Source organism: Diplotaxodon limnothrissa, linkage group LG14, assembly GCF_057381915.1.
Source record: "Diplotaxodon limnothrissa isolate DT_005_m linkage group LG14, D_limnothrissa_male_GT1.1, whole genome shotgun sequence".
Lineage (NCBI taxonomy): Eukaryota > Metazoa > Chordata > Actinopteri > Cichliformes > Cichlidae > Diplotaxodon > Diplotaxodon limnothrissa.
In genome coordinates, this window is record NC_140609.1 from 9,216,160 (window position 1) to 9,233,731 (window position 17,572).

General features: G+C 40.5%; 1 protein-coding gene across 1 annotated transcript in view; it reads left to right on the forward strand.

Annotated features, from left to right (window-relative positions):
* The first annotated feature begins 2,057 nt into the window (after window positions 1-2,057).
* Window positions 2,058-17,572, forward strand: part of pik3cb (phosphatidylinositol-4,5-bisphosphate 3-kinase, catalytic subunit beta) — a 49,337-nt gene continuing 33,822 nt past the window's right edge. Inside the window, exons 1-2 of the mRNA XM_085371606.1 lie at window positions 2,058-2,319; window positions 13,444-13,520. The gene's annotated coding sequence lies outside the window, so the exon portion shown is untranslated. The remainder of the gene's footprint in view (window positions 2,320-13,443; window positions 13,521-17,572) is intronic.

The following is a 17,572-nucleotide window of genomic DNA, read 5'->3' on the forward strand; positions in this document are numbered from 1 at the left end:
AATGGGTTTAGGTGAGGCACAAAAATCTTCACAATGCACCTTTAGTAGTGCTGATGTTGAAAACAAACAAACAACAACAATACTTAAAATCTACATATTGAACAAATGCATTTTCTATAATCATACAATCACAGGCTTGCTGGGTGACCTGACCGAAACAGAGACATTTGGAATGATTATTTGGAAGAGATAATTATTTTTGTAAATTTGTTCTTTTAAAATATGGCAAAATATGAAAGGTAATCTCCAAAACGACTTAAGTGTGAGATACTCAGCAGTCAACTTCTTTGGCAGCAGGTTTGTCGTCTACACCTGGACCTACAATACAGAGCAGCTGTGCCTTCATATTTATAAGAAAATAGATTTTTTAAAACATCTTTTTCATTTGTGTTTCTCAAAATAACAAACTTTTATATTGACAGACCTCTGGATCAATGGCACTCATTTTTCTTTCTTGCATCGCTCTTTAGGAATTCAAAATATGCCTCACATAATATCTTTGAAAATGTATCTATGTATATATGTATGTATTATTTTGTTTGTTTGTTTTTATTTGGGTTTACCAGTCAATGAGAATATAAAATAATTCAGGTTGAACTTTTGTTAAATGCATAACTTAAATCACGCATAGCTTATGTGTGATTTCTAAGTTAGCTATAACACAGTTTGATACAGTGGTCTATCAGCGTTAGTAAGGTCACAAGCGGTCTCGGGTAAAACAAGCTCTTTATTTAACGTTTAGTTACAATCTGGCCCACAGTTTGGTTTATTGGTTGACGCATTAACCATAGATAATGATAGATTTGTTCGCCAGATGGCAGCAAAGTTCAATATTTTACTAGCACTGTAGAGTTGTGCAGGTTTTGTGAAGATTATAGCGATGAAAAGGGACACTGTTTAATGACGCTTCGTGGCCTAAGTGAATGATTTGGGGGCTACATAAAAATAAATGGCGACTAAAGAGTCGCATGGATCCTGTCCATAATCCGTTGTGGTATGAGCAATTTGAATACGGAGCTTGCTTAATAGGCTGCACTCACTCTGGCAAGCTATTTCTCAACAAGGATGTTAAGAAATGTTGTGACATTACTTCGGCGTTTTGTACATGCTGTGAGCGGCTGTTGGTGAAAAGCCCGGTATCCTTCACAGCTCATCCGGAGAGCTGCCTCACACAAGCCTCAGAGCAAATCGCCAAGTTGTCGCTTTCAAAATAAAAGCCTCGCCGTGTCGCCACATGTGCTTGTTTTTTTTTTTTTTTTTAATTATATTTAAAAAAAAAAAAAACAGCACTGAATGCAGAATTTTGTATCCGTATTTTGCCACAAACAAAGAAAATACTGTACAAGTAACAGTTTCTAAAAGAGCGAACCCACAAAACCCCTGCATATTTGTGTTTTGTTTTACATGTGAAAGAGACTGACCAGCTGCTGCAGTGACCCTGTAGGCCTAATCTGCATCAACGGGATGAATTTACTGTAAGGCCCACATTCAAACATGATTTGGATTTCATAGGCCCCATAAGGAGGGCAACAGGCAGTCGTCAGGTTACACGTGATGATCCTCGTTATAAGCAACGCTTTATTGCATACAACAGGATGTTTCTGAAAAGATGCAGTCTACAACATCAACATTCATAACCTCTATGTTGCAAGAATTTGTATTTAAATGCAAGACCGTGTGTTTCAAGTAAATCAAGATAAGAGCAGTTTTGTGTTGCCTTTGGGTGCTGCTGCACTGAATGCTCTCAGGGAGGTGTTGGGTGTCAACATATGAGTTCCTTTTCTGCATCTTTATCATATTTTAAACTAAACTGCAATTCCCACTCCAAATAATAGCTTATAACATCTAAAACAAACAAACAAACAAACAAACAAACAAACAAACAAAAAGTTATCTGAAGACATTTACCTTCCATATAGACAACGCCATGTCTTATTTGTATGGCTTAAATTTGTATTTCACCGCGAATTCATGAAAATTAATTTTTATTCTTGAACATTTACCGGATGTCCTGTTCTTGTTTTACTGATCGGGCTTAATAGAGCCGGTGGCGGAGGGAAATGCAGCAACGGAGGTGGTGTTGGTGGTGGTTGTTCACCTTCTGAAACAAACAGGAAGCACACAGATCTCTTGTCCACCTGCGGGATCCGTGCTATTCGTGGAGAGGCTGTCGAGCGGTGTTGTCAGATACGCGGACTCGCTGTGCGTGAAAGTAGCCTGGCCCACTCCGTCGTGAAGATAAAGCAGCACTTTTAACTTTCAGCTCTTCTGGCGTGTCCTCTGCGTTTTTAACGACCTCCCAGGAGAAAATTAATGAAGGTAAGTCCCACTTATATATAAAAAAAAAAAATCACTTCTTTTTAGCTGTGGGCTTTTCGCTCGGGGAGTGAGGACGTCATCACGCCAAACTCAGTTCATCAATTCGTCTAATGTTGCATTTATTGCTGTTTATATTTGGCATTAAAATCCCAGCCCTGCTGTGGAGAACGGTCACAACTTCAGCTAATCGTAGCAGTCTAGTCTGTCACCTTTTAATTAACCCCGATGAAGAGGTTTTTGTTTTTTTTTGTTTTTTTGTAACCCCCTCTTAAAGCTAACTAATCAGCCTACCCGGTGTGGTGGGCGGCGGAAAAACAACCATAGTTTTAAGTTGAAATGTTATTCTGATGTTCACAGAAAACCTTGTCGGCGTGTTATACGTTTAGATGTTGTTTGAGGGGTAGTGGATTTCATTATCTAAGCAAAACAAGTAACACGTTCCCTTTATCGTGAGCTCTCTCCACACGAGAAAGGGACGAAGCATTCCGGAGTGATTACTCCTCAGCTGAGGGGGACTTTGACGCTCGCTCATCGTGTTGTTAGTTTTAAAGTCGGAAACCGGCCCGCACCTTTAACGGATCTGTAGTCTCTGTGCAACTGACAGCTGTGTGTATCTCATTGTTGAGAAATGGACCGACAACAGAGAGGATGTGAAACTTAAGGGAGCAATTCGCACAGTCAGCTTTTCTGCAATAAGCATGATGACCTTTTTGTTTTTATTTCATTAAGAATCTTACAACTACAACAAAAACCCTCAGTAATTTGGTAAACTTGAGTGGGGGTAAAGCTGCTACGTCAGTCTAAATCAGGGGTGGGTAACTCCGGGCTTTAAGGGCGGGTGTCCTGCAGGTTTTAGATGTGTCCTTGATCCAACACAGCTGATTTAAATGGCTAAATTACCTCCTCAACAAGTGTTGAAGTTCTCCACAGGCCTGGTAATGAACTAATCATTTGATTCAGGTATGTTGACCCAGGGTGATATCTAAAACCTGCAGGGCACCGACCCTTGAGGCCCCACCCCTGGTCTAAATGGTAATGTGACACCTGTGGGGTTTTTGTGTTTTGTTTTTGTTTTTTTGTTATTTTAAGTCTTGTTTGACTGTCCACCCAACATAATGTCTGTTCCAACTAGTCAGATGTGCCTTAGAGGTTGTATGAGACCGTGCATGATGTCTACCTGAAAGATGCACAAACCCACTCGATTCATTTATAATAAAATGTAATCAGTCTTGATAAAAGTCACAATTGGCGACAATCGCAATCAGACTAAATTAACAAACAAAAACGGCTGAGTTCTCTATCACTTATAGTACACACCGGGAAACATAAGTAATCCCCTGGAGTGTTGCTACTTAGTCAAGTGTTTGTGTTAAAGACAGAAGATTAGAAGTGTCGGTCCCTGTAAATAAAGCCTTACAAAATATGGGTCTGATCTTAAAGTTTGTTTGGAGTGAACCAGACTTTGATCACCTTCACGGGACCTTAGAAGAATCTTAATAGAGATGCGTGGAAAAAGTATTTTTAAAGACCTTTGTGCTTGTCAGTCCGCAATACGATTAACACTTTTGAACAAATTCAAGACTACAGCTACTTTCTGTAGCTGTGAGTGTCTGAGATCACAATATGGAGTCCATTAGGAGGTGAAAAAGAATTCAAGGGTAACCGCAAGCAAGCAACAGCACTGAGATCTTTGCTCATTGTCTATGTTATTACAGGGAAAAGAAACACCACGACTGCTGCTCTCCAACAAATACTCTAGCCCTCCTCAAGCTTACAAAAGACCATCCCAATTTTCTTTAACGTTTTTCTGTGGACTGACTTTCAGTGACCTTTTGAATAGAATGTTACATTTGGAGGATTTTTTTTGTTTGTTTTTTTGTTTTGTTTTTAAGTCTTGTATATCTACAGTGTAACATTATCCCAACTGTAAAGCATGGTAAAGGCTGCATTATAGTTTGGGCAGCAGTACAACTGTACAGAAGTACAATACCTAAAGCTTTGTAGAGACAGGGTAGTACGACAAGACAATCACCCAAAGCACAAAAGTATATAACCTATAGGAGAAAGTGCATGCTTTGGGATGGCCAAGGCAGACCTGACCTTAACACAACTGACATGGTGTGTTGTGACTATGTTGATGTTGTCGGATGGGAGTTATTGCTGTTAAAGAAAATTCTGTGAGTTACTGAATTAAAGATGTTCTCTACTTTTTCTACCCTGCACTGATTTCCCCAAGAGCCAACTACTTAAAAAAACCCAAAAAAAACCCCCCAATGTTCTTTTTTTAAGAAATCAGTGCAGAAATCGTGGTGTTTCCAAAGGGTGCAGGAAATTGCAGCCAAACCTACTGATCATGTAATGTACGACTCAACAGTTGGGCTACTTCCTTAGACCTATTTTCATTCAGGTTTTGGCATTTCTAGTAAACCAATAGCCTTCTTTCCAACTAACCTGAGATCTGTGTTTGTGTGTGTGCACCTTAGTGTTAGTAAAGTCATTACATATCCTTTAGCTCAGTCTTAAATTTTTATTGTGAGTTTAATTTATGTGCATCTAGTTAATCAGCAGCTCAGTGGTGATATATTGCAGGCAGCACAACAGATGATACGAACACGCAGCTTTGCTAGCAGGCATGCAGCCACGGCCACCAGTCACTTTGTTCTTTTGGCCATTGTAAGCAAAGGACTTGGTTTTTCAGATTATCTAGAAATGTAAGTAGCACTGTCCATGTTTGAGTCCCCCCAAAAATGTAAACACAATATTCATAGCAAGCAAAAGCATTGCAAATGCTGCCTTACTGAACTTATTTTGTGTATCGCACACAGTTACACCTGCAGTGTATAACTCGCAGCTGAAGATCTAAATCTTTGCGGGCAGTAAATCTTGGACCTACACAACATTTTATAAAAGGGGAAAATAATTTCCCAGGGGAGCTGGGCAGTATTTGCTGCTTCTGTGGCACTTTGGGAAATATTGATGCCCAGTTCATGCATTTTGATATTATTTAAAATGGGCAATGCTCCTGCCTACTGTGTGTTGAGCAAGGTCTGCTGTCAGGTTCCCTCTGAGGTAAAGTTGGAGAACACTGATAAGGCTAACTGACGTCACTCCAAAGACATGAGCCAACAATGCAGCTATTTATTCCAAGCCAGATTTGGTCCCAAAGCAGGCCCCTGAGAAACGGGGGCACAAATGAAGGCAGAATTCTAAGCAAGTGTTTTCACAAAAAGAAAAAGTTTTTACAACTGTGGTGGTGCCTGTGTCACACATCATTTTACTTACAAGAATGAACACTATTGTACACCGAGGCTGTTTTCTGTGAGGATTTAGCTAGCTGGTTAATAAATGATGAATACTAATGTGTACAGCTAAAGTGGAGACAAAGCCAGGTGGACTACAAATGGAAGGAAGAGTGTATTAGAGGTCCCAGTGTCAAGTGGTGTGGTGTAGCTAAGGCCCAGTTTAAGGGAAGAATGTGATTAATATAGTCAGTTACTTTACATAAAAGCAGAATGGATTTGATATACTTTTATTAGTCCCACAAGGGGAAATTTCCCCTATGAAGAAGCTATGTTTTTGTCATAGCTTCTTCATAGTGATCAGTGACACTTGGATTGTTGCACACACCATAACATCAAGGTTTTATTGGCATATAGCAGCATGGTGGAATTGAGGACAGTGCAGTCTTAGTATTTAGACAGTGGTGTTTTTCATTGCTTTGGCTTTACTCCACCAACTTGGATTTCAAGCAAAACAATGACTCTGAGGTGAACATGCTGACTTTCAGCTATCAGGATGTTCACATCCACTGTGTGAGCAGTGTGAGAAATCTCCTAAGTCATAGTTCAATTTGAAATGCATCATACATTTTTTGTTTGTTTGTTCCCAGTATGGTCCCTCTCTGGAAGGTGACAAGTATGGCCCAAATGAATGCACAGTTATGAGTAATCATTGTTATCCTTGAGCAAAACTGACGACCAGGATCACGAAGCCCCATTCAACAGAGTACAAGGGTTCACTGACTAGTTTGAGGATGAAAGGATAACCCATTTGAACTTTATTGTTACTGTTTCTCAAATTATTGAACACCTCTACAAGATATGACATCATTTTTGACTTTGCAGATGCTGCGCTTCATTATCAACAAAACAAAATGAGGGACTATCACCACTTTAAGATACCTTGCCTTTTTTTTTTTTTTTTTTTTTTTTTTTTTTTACCTTTTAGTTTGCCAATTTGTACTAGACTGTAAATATTGTGATTCCAAAAGCAATAGAAAATATTCAGACTTTCGTTTCTTCAACTGTCTAAATGCCCCATTTTAGCTGTTGAGCAAGGTTCCAGAGGATGCTCTTTAAATGGAACATGTTAAAGAGAATAATATGTTGTTTGATAGCACAGTATGCTCATAAGAAGCGTGCGTGCGTGCGTGCGTGCGTGCGTGTGTGTGTCCTGCTTTTGAAACCAGAATTGTTCTATTGGTGGTTTCTTGAAATGGAGCACATAGCTGTGGTTTGCAGTTTTTGGGTTGTTTATTTTTTAAATTTTCTTTTTGTCATCCCCCATTATATCTCTCTCACTCACTCACACACACCCACCACCACAATCTCTTTGACACTTCCTGCTGCTATACTTTTAAAGTAATGGCTTGCATAACATCCTCTCAAAGAGCAGCGTGTAAGATAGCCAGTAAAAGTAGTCTTCTTTCATTTGTGTGTGAGTAGGTGTGTTTGGTGTGGCACACCAGTTTGTCTGCTAGCTTTCAGGATCACTTGCATTAGATAAGCCCTATTTAAGCCATTATGGTCAATGAAAATGTTCAATTCCGCTAGCTGGTCCCAACTATACATAGAAAAGAAACTGCCACAGCTAGAAATGTGACTGACTGTGAGGTGAGAGTGGCCTGTTGGAATTCTCCACTCTGCTGCACAGCAGGCCAGGACCTGCCAAGGAATGCAAGGAAGACAGCAGGAGAGGGTTAGAGGGGGAAGAAATGAGCAGATTGAAATATGAGAGAGAAATCTGTCTGTACCCAAGCCAGATGTGGTCACTGACATATGTGGTTAGACACATCCATCCAGTTTCTTCCACTTATCCAATTCAGGGTCATAGTTGGGGTTGATGGAGACATATTTACCCTTGTTAAATCGAATGGTCAAGTGCCATAAATCAGCTTAGGTTTGACATGATCCTTTGATCTTGTTCTAAGCCAACATGTTTACATTGTGTCAGCTGAGCAAAGGAAGTCTTTGACTTGAAGTTTTATGTTTAGAATCTACCGTAATTTAGATGCTCACTTGTCCGAAAGCCACAGATGTAAAAAGCTTTGAGAAAGCAGGAGTTTAAATCTGTTTTCTTGCATTTAAAGTTGTTAGTCAGGTGTTGAAAAGCGGTCTGTAAGCTTTTCTGGCAAGACAGAGTAGAATTCAGTTGATCTGCATTACAGGTCATCAAATATGAGAGAAGTGTGTTATGCACCATTGCTTATCCAGTCCTGCGTGCATGCATGCAGGAGCATAAACCTGTCACCTGATTGCATTTAGGCAAGTTATGTATATAAAGACAGTCCCAAAAGGTTAAAGCTGGGTATAAAGTGATCACTTTTGATGTAACATGTTTTTATAACAAGAGTTTTCCATGAAGTGCTCACTCGTCCGACATCCCTGTAAAGAAAACGTTTGACGTTGAGTGGATGTGAAAAGCTAATCTGAGATAAGCTCTGGAGCGCATTCCTAACTACACACTGTCCATATGAAAACATGGCAATGTCTAAGCTATGATTCAGTTAATTTTGTTTTCAGGTGAACACTGTAGTGGTGGATCATTCAAACGGGAATTAACTCTGCTTATTTTCTTACTGTCTGCCCACATAGCACATCCAGTAAGGGGAGCATCTATGCAGAAAATTATATTATCGGTTATGACATTACTACACTACATATAAATAGCTGAGACACTGATGACAAATTGAATTTGTGATATCAGACTGAGGATTGTTATTTCAATATGTTTCATAGAAGAGGTTTAGATGGTCCGTCTGTGTGTTTTGTCTTGTTTTTGTTAGCTTTCTAGATTTCAGTGACGTTCTAACATTTCACTAACTGGAAGACACTGACAGGTTTCTAGTGGTTGTTTACCCAGTATTTAAATTGTTATATTGCCCAGGACAGGCCTGGGATCAGCTTAGGCTTAATTAAATAATAAACCTTCTGCCTAATAAGCACAAGTAAAATCATTATTTATTTTTTACTAGTATTCAGATTAATTTCACATTGACAGCCTCCATTCTGTAACCTCTGAGGTCAAAACCTTAACCTGACGTCTCTATAGCAACACTTTCTCACAGCGCTGCTTCATGTCTGCCAAAGCTGATGACACGTGCACAGATGATGGCATTTGTTTTTCGCAAGGCTCGGTGTGTGCACACATATCTGCATATGCACGCATATGGCGCGTTCACATGTTACCAATGTTCCCTCACCCACACATCCATGCAAATGCTGAAAACTGGTAAGAGTTGTAATGATTAGAACGGCAGCTTGAATAAGTTGCTGTTTATCGGCTCTTTAATATGTGCATGCTAATCTGTAAAACAATCACATCGGTCTTAACTGCCTTTTATTGCAAAGGGATGTCTTCTAACTTCCTGTTGTCTTCGTGTTGTCCCTGCGTCCTTAAATTCCAGATTATGTCAAGACTTTTGGTCGTCTCTCTTGAGGTCTGTTTCTTGCTTCTGTTCTCTTTTTTCTCCAGTGAACTAAGTGATCTCAGTCAGAGGTCACAGAGTATCTGTTTTGTTTTGGCTTGTGCCAGTGTGTGAGCTGCAGGGAAGGGACCTTTTCTCTGTCAGCCCTGACAGAAGGTAACTGATTTACAGTGTCCGAGAGAGCTTTTTTTGAGAGTCAATGCACAGATAGTCTTTCACTCCACCCACCTGAGGGCAGCCTCACAAACAGCCACTATAAATAGAGATTGAAGCAAGCAGCTAAAAAGGGGGAAGGTGTGGGTAAAGGCTAAGACATCGACTGAATGGGATTTTATCAAACACTTTAAAAAAACAAAAAACAACTTTAACTGTAAAAAATCAGCCTGTGTGTGAGTCTCCCATATTTGTTGGTGATTGAGGGTTCTAAACATCCCTCTGTGCTAATGAGCGGGTGTGTATTGTTTTTAGAAGACGACAGACAGTGGTCTGTTGTTTACGGTGAGGCAGTGATGACGCATGGTCAAATGTAAGGCCCCTTCAGACCACACTTGGTTTGGGGAGTGCTAAAAATGTGCATACTAGTGCATTCCTTCTGTGTGTTTTAGCTGTTGCTCTTTACTTGGCACCATTTCGACCCATATCTCAAAGCAGCAGTTTGTAGTTGTCGTTAACAGTGAACATTTGTTTTTAGCAGTCCGCTGACATCATACATCATGCACTATGTTTATGTGTTGGCTCTGGGGTTAAGTCAATGCACAAGGCACAATAAAAACATAGTTGTGTAGTCAGACAGGAAGTGCCCTCTAGGACATTTGTTGGGTAGGAGGGTGCCTTGAGGGTTGCATAATAAAGTAAAACACCTGATTAAAATCTGAGCTCTCACTGGTCTCTGTGGACTGGAGGTTGCAAGGAGGATACTAAGGAGAATAGCAACAGGATGGCAGCTATCCTGGCTCTCAAATAACTTCAGTGTAATCAATGTGGTCAGAGTACATCTGGGCAGATAAGATGCTCCTTACTGAGGACGGTGAGAAACTCTGCTGGTGATGAAGCCCCCCGGCCGTTTTAAGACTCCGCATTCCTCGCATTCCCGGACCAGAGGATGGGTGGAGGAGAGGAAGGGTGTGTGGTTATACGAGGAGAAAGAAACTCAGAGTCAGACTCCCACTGTGGTGTTTCTGTCACTCTTATCATTCTACAGGGAGTCTCCGAAGATGTGAAAATCCTGCATTAGGAATCTGTGTGTACCATAGCCTAATCCCTTTTGCGCAAGATGTACACATTACACTTGAGGTTAACGTCACTCACTACTGGGAATTGTTTTCCCCGTGCAGTTATCTTACAAAAATAACTTGAAGCTCAGGTACTTATTTGCTTAAACAAATGAAGTCTTCCTTACATGACTAGTTAGTATCCTGATAATGTAGCTGGAAACTCGTAGCTTCTAGTAAAGAGGCCATTTCAATCAAAATTGCCAGTCTGGAATTTTTATTATTAATTGACTTGAAATTTTATTAATCTTGAGTGTTCTGCTTTCTCTTCTCATCATTTTCAGACATGGTTCTGTTTACGCTCCATTGCTTCATGTGCAATGCCGCAATAGCAAGAATTTGATGATGGGCGTCTTATTTCTGTGCTTGTAATTTAATCATATTTTTAGTTTTCTCTTCCAGCGTTAAACAGAATAAAACGATCATTGTTCTGCATTCCATTTCAGTCATACCCTTGTTTTTGTCTTGTTATAAATCCCTTTACAGCTTTCAGCACTCTTCCTCCATCAGGCTCTGCACTGTGTGCAGGGCTTACGGCACCTTTGTTGCCTTCAACACCAGAGGGGAAAACAAACGCCATTAATGTTACAGATTTGATGCTCAAATATCAGTTCTCATGAAATCAGTGATTTGACGAGGCTAGTACGGGCTCCTTTACTCAGTTAAAATGGATGTTTAAGGGGCAAAATCTGTTTGTCAGAATAGTTGCTTGGTTATTATTTAGTTAGTAGTTATTTGTCAGGTGTAGTTGTAATCTTAGTGTTCTCACTGCAATTGTTTTAAAGTGGTCTTGTTTACGTGTGCAAGAGGATGGCAGAATGTCAAAATGATATAAGCTTTTTAGTCATTTGAGTCATTTGTCCTTTTTGTCATTTGAGAGAAGAAAATGCCTGAATGCGTGTTACAGATTAAACGCGACATTATTGTCTGAATTTTCTAGTTCCTGGAAAATCACACGAGTGCTGGTGAGTTAATGAGTCCAAACTTAAGCATCATCTGTGACATTCAACCAGAGATCTGTGCTGAGTGATATCTCTGGAGTCTGCGATTAAACACGTTATTTTCGACTCTGTCCCAAAAACAAACTGGCAGCCACTGGCATTACAGTGAAGTTGTTTTGCGCAGAACAATGAAAAGGCTAAGTTTGGGGTTTGCCCTTCAGCATAAACGTCATCCCTGAATCACTCCATAGTGAACCCTCTGTGCTGGTTTGGAGCTTTCTCCTAAAATCTCAAACACACGCTTGCTGTGTATCATGTGATACTTTGAGTCAAATCCAGTCAAGGAGTTAAACATTGACCATCTCTGGCCTGAGATTTTATCACTGTTAAACAGCACACTTCCTGGAACTGGTCACCCCACGTGCCTTTCTCCTGTATCTGTGTGCGGTGAGTACAAACACATTTTGTGGTGAAAAGCCAAGTCTTACCTCTTTCTATGAATTTATTCTCTGCACTTTCATAAGTATACTCATTCTTACTTGAAATGTCCGAGTCTCACACACGCTCACTGCAGTTGTTCTTCTCCTAGTAAACAGGAGAGTGTCTTAACCACAGGGGAAAAAACGGAAGTTTACCAGCTTCAGTCATTGTGTGCACTGCGTGTCATCAGTGTGGTGTTTTTGTTTTTTTTTTTGTTTGTTTTTTTTAGATGCTGTATATTTGTTTGCCATATTGCCTGGTTCACATCTTGGCTTCCATAGTTACAGCTCTTTGAACTGTAGACGGTGTACAGATACAGAGACCCATGCATATCACTGCTTGAGGTGTTATATACAGTACAGAGGTCAGGTCAGGAAGTCTTGTTTGAAGGTTTTGAGGTACCACAGAGTTTTCTATATTTTGCCATTTTAAAAAGTGGGAAAGAATTAATAAGTCTGCTTTTTATTTATTTTTTATTTTGTAACACTCCGGATTACGTCTTGAAGGGCTTACTGACTCTGTTAATTTACCATCTTTTGGGATAAATAAAATGTATCTTATTATATTGACCAATATTTTGTTTAAGCATCAAACCTTATCCTTCCACTCACAATAATTTCCCCTGTTTAAACTGATAAAACATATTTAGAATGAGGTGAGTCATCCACTGCTGTTTTTCAGTCATAGTGTTCAAAAGATAACACATGTGCTTGTTGCTCCAGAAGTTACAAATGCCTGCCGGATGACTGTTCTTGACAGGCAGTGTGCCTTGTTGGTCAGACTGTCTCCTCGAGGACCTGGGAGCCCTGATGCTCCCAGGTCCTGGAGGAGTGGGACAGTCGTCATAGAACAGGGGTGTCAAACATAAGGACTAGGGACCAGAATCAGCCCAGAAAAGACTCCAACCCAGCCCACAAATGTTTTCATAGGTTTTACAGCTTTTCCCAGTTATAAATTCCTCCTCATGGCTATTTATAGAAACAGTTAAATAACAGAAATGGGTTTTTTTGTTTTGTTTTTTTACTGATATAGAAAAATCAGTTTGTGCAGTGGATTGGCAGTAAAATAATAATAATGGAATGATATGCCAGAACTTTTATAATTTATAATCTATTATAATTTAAGCCCAAAGAGTCGTGCTTACAGTGCTTTTATTTCACAGTGTGTGTCTGTTTACAGAAACCGACACACACTGTTGAAATTAACCTTCTTAAACTACACATTTACTCTGTGAAATAACTTCCTCACATTGACTGATGGGGAGTTTCACCTGTCTGGCACTTCAGCTCAAAGTAGGCTGTGAGTGGACCAGGGTGTTAAATGAGTTTGACATTCCTGTCATAGATGGAGGCGGCAGAGGAAAGGATTGTAAGAAAAGGACAGTTAAGAGGGTCAGTAAGGAAGTTTTGGTTTCAGTGCTCAGCCTTTTCTGTTTTATATCACGTTGCAGGTCAGCTGGGCCATGGAGGTAACACCAGGTTGACAGACTTGTTAATGGTATAATTTCTCACCTACAGGACCAGTCTCGTTCTGTTTCCGTTTTTCTGTATTAAATCCCTTTTTATATTTCCTGTTTATCTACCATCACCTAAACATCTTTTTTTTTTTTTAATTATTTATTTATTTATTTTTTTACTTTCTCGGTCCACAAAAACAACTACAGAAATGAGTAACAACATTCAGTGCTTTCCCCTCACCCTGACACTTTGTTCTTTTTCTTTATCAGATGCAGTGTCCCAGAAGCTATCCAGATCCCCCCAGCCAGGAGCTGAGCCACAGGAAATAAGTGACTTCAGGAAACTGGTAATACATGTGCATGTAAACATGCTGTATCTTGTAATTCCTTGACCTATTTTACCTGTGATTCTGCTGCTGTGTGCATGTGGAAGAGGAGGAATAGCGCTCAGTCTTAGCTGGAATCTGGGCGAGTAGGCCTCGTCCTGACAGGCGGGGAATGTGTGGAATCCAGCCAGCATACCTTACTTCCCTGTTAGAGATCAGTGTTACACCATCTTGGTACACTCACTGCTTTTGGTTTATGATCCTTTATATCCTCCTTTCTGGGCTTTATTACTGTGGATCTTGTCTGGACAGTACAACAAAATCGAAGTCGTGCGTTGTTTATTTTCATTCCACTGCAGCTAGGTGTGGTGTTACTGCCCCCCGCCCCCCCCCCCCCTTTGCTTCTCACTTGACTTTCGTTAATGTTGTAAAATCATTTAAGGTGCCGCTGGCCTTGGCAGTCATTTCCTTTCTGTACAACCTTCAGCCAGGCTTGAGACTGTTTATGTAATATTGTCCTCAGTGCAGGAAGTGGTGGCTCTGTGAGCTGATCTGTAAGTCTTTTTTTTTTTTTTTTTTAAGAACACACATGATGATTTGATGAACAGCATATAAAATTAACAGTTGCTGACATGCAGTGCACTCAGCATTAGTGGTTTCATTTTATCAGTCCAGCCCTGACTGTTTTGTTTCTGTCCTCGCTCATGCCTTCATTTCCTTTTACAAGTAGACTGAGATGAAGCAGTTTGACAAACTTCTTTCAAAAAGTCTAAAATAAGTGGTCAGAAATTAGTCCTAAAGTCAGCCTTCTCAAAAGTTCTCCACTGAGAATCAGCAGATTTGTGATGGTGCTTGCTAGTCCAGGTGATAAATGGGAATAAAATGCAGTGTTTCTCACACACAGGCAGGTTGCCTACGTTTGTTAACTGCCTGATAAGTAGCTGTGGCAGATAGTTTCAGCATTTTTAATCTAATTTCAATCTGTCAGAACAATTCTCAGTTTACTAGTGAACCTCTCAAGTCCTCTTGGTCTTATTTTGGCTCTTCCCATCTTGTCTGCTCCCTACTGCCTGGTTCCCTGGCTGTTATAGTGGCCCTGGAAATTGTGCAGCTGCTTCTTCGGATACGATCTTATTCCAGGGTCAGACATCCTTCTGCTCTGGAGATCCACTGTGAACTGGCAGGCCACTCTAAGCAGGAGAATAACTGGCTCACGTGCCTCTATACCAGGCTGCACTTGAACACAGCTCCCAGCTGTAGTTCAAGTGGTGGTGGGGTTCATCCACAGGGTTGGACTCCCTGGAGAAGCATCTGACTTTTTCGCAGGGATTTGTTTGCTCTAAGTATGTGGTAAATGAAACATTTGCAGAAGAGCAATTCAAAAACTGTTTTAATTAGTAATTCACTTCATGAAGCCTGCTTGTGTCCCCTTTCGCAGCGCACATGTTGTACATACACATGTATGGATATGAACACAGCCCAGGTACAAACACAGTCTAAATCTGCGGGTGTGCAATGATGTGTGCTAGCTGCGAATGCTGACAGAGTAAACACTGGGTTAACATCCTTCTCCTCTCAATCACAGCACTGCATAACTAGGGCTTTACAGGTGCAGTTTTGACATCTGTCTGCTTAATAACCACATTTCATACGGTTGGTGTCTGTGGCCAGTAATCACCAGTAATTGGTACGGTCGCCTCCTACCTGCACTCCGTTTCTCCCCTCCCCCTCATCCTTCACTCCCACTCAAATGTGGAAAAATAGCTCAATCCAATTACTCATGCTGTGTTCCTTCTCCATATCTTTCCACTAACACGACTGTATTGGAGGGTTTCCATGTTTCATCAGAAGTCAGTTGAGGGTCAGTCTGTGCTGACCTTTTTGTTTTTCACAGAAATGACCTCAAGTGTTCGCATTCTTGCTTCAAATATTAACATCAGTGTGGCTATAACCCTATAACACACAATCCTAGGAAGCCCAGCCCTTAAGCTTATTCTTAGGAGTGTGTTTGCTTGGCATTATCGTTATGGCATTGACCTTTCTCCCCGTGGTATTACAGAGGTTGCATATAATTAGACTTGTGTGTGTGATTTTTATCTGGACAATAGGACGAGAACTTCTGTATTTATCTAATTATAGATGGGTGGAAAGACACAGTGTCCTCGCATGCTACATGATGTTTTCTGTCACCGCAACGTGTGTGTGTGTGTGTGTGTGTGTGTGTGTGGTTAGCATTAGCTTGAGTTCTGTATTAATAGACGCCAAAAAGGATGCAGATGAGCGAGTGTAGAGTCGAGCCGCCCAGACAAACAGATGGATGCATAAACTGAAGAGGCGGGCATCAGCGTGTCATTTACCGGATCTAAGTGTTCCCAGCAACCCAGTCACCTCTACAGTGAAATGATAGCTGGAGCCAAGAAATGTCTTCCATTTCCAGGCTTGTGTGAGTTTCATTCATTGCCAGTGTGTGGCTCTTTGTTTATGAGGGAGATAAATGGCTGGGAGACGAGTGCTGAAAACTCAGCTCTGTTTGTGTGTGCCATCCCTGCTACATTTCACAGCAGCTTAGTGTTATATTTGTCTATTTCTTTCCACTGTTTTCACAAAATAATCAGTTGCTGCAGTCCTGTGGAGGCTATGTGACAGGCTGGGGTTTTCTTCAAGTCTATTTTCGGGCTTTTCCCTGTGAAAGGATCTTGTTGCAGTCAATTGTTCTTCTGACAGTCACCTGAACCGCAGTAAGCTGTGTTGTTTTGTCGATAAATTTGTTGTTTCATTGAATTCTGTGAGACAAAGTGACCCGACGATTGTACATTTGGCCTGTCATAAATAGAGCTGAAGCAAATGGCTTCCCAGGGGGCTGTGGTGGAGCTGTCTGTGGGTGGAGGGAGACGCAAAACAAGAATCCTGGGTAAGATAAGAGAAGGCCACATGCAGGTGCTGTAAAAGCAGTGGGAGGTTAGTTTTTTTTTTTTTTTTTTTTTTTTTTTTTTGTAGGTTTGTCTGTTTATTTGCCATATTTATTAACACAGGCGGCAATTACAGCATCGACACCTTAATGCTGAAGTTTGGAGCGTTTCATTCTGTGTGAGGTAGCACTTGTCTTATATTTTCTATAGCTAGTCCAGAAGATGCATAGCAGCATAACGATTTATAAATAAATCTCGGGTATACGGCTACACATCTAAAACTAAATCCAAGCCCTTATTGGATAAAGTGGAGACATGACCATGTGAATTTCATTTACAGTGGCAACTGTGAGAAGATGTACTTTCAAGGAAGGTAAGTGTTGTAATCAGTAGGAATAAATTGATCCCAAGTGATATAAATAAGGTGGCCAACATGCTCACTCCCTCATATCATAGCTGTTCATTGTTTCCTCTTTGTCAGAGTTTCCGAGGAAAGCTTTCTCTGTTCTTTTCAAAAACAGAAGCTGTTGTGTCAAATCGAACAAAGGCTAATCCTTATGTCACCCTCACAGAGCAGCTTGTAGAACAGCTAACTACAAAATGGGAAGAATTAGCCGGGCCACCTCCAGTATGTCGTCTATGATTTAATGGATGGTGATTCCAAAGAAAGTCAGACTTTCAGGCTTCTGTTATGCAAATTGGTTTAAAGAAAAGAAATAAGGAAGTAGCTTGCTATAAAGTATTCAAAACATACTTGATTCCTGTTTTAATGACATCGTGTGTATTTAAGGAAGAGAACCTAAACATTTTCCATGAGTATACTTTGTCTGTGTAAAGTTTTCTGTAAGAGAAGGGGACAAGAGGTGTAGTAGTTTGTCTAGATATGCTTGCGATTAATTTTTCTTTCATTTCCTCTTTCACAGAATTAGATGGGCAAGGCTAACTCTGTATATAGGGGTTTATTTCCCCTCTAGGGCTTCCTTTTGCCTTTTGCGTTAGTATCAGAACTTGCTTTGAATAGTCATATGTGGTCGTGTTCAGAGTTTGCATAGATCTTTAGCTTTTCAACAAAGGTATGGTTAGCACCAGCTATGTTTGGGTATGTTTGTTTGCATGTCTCACATGAAAGCTGGATTTCCGGTGTTGTATTTAAAGTATCTCTTA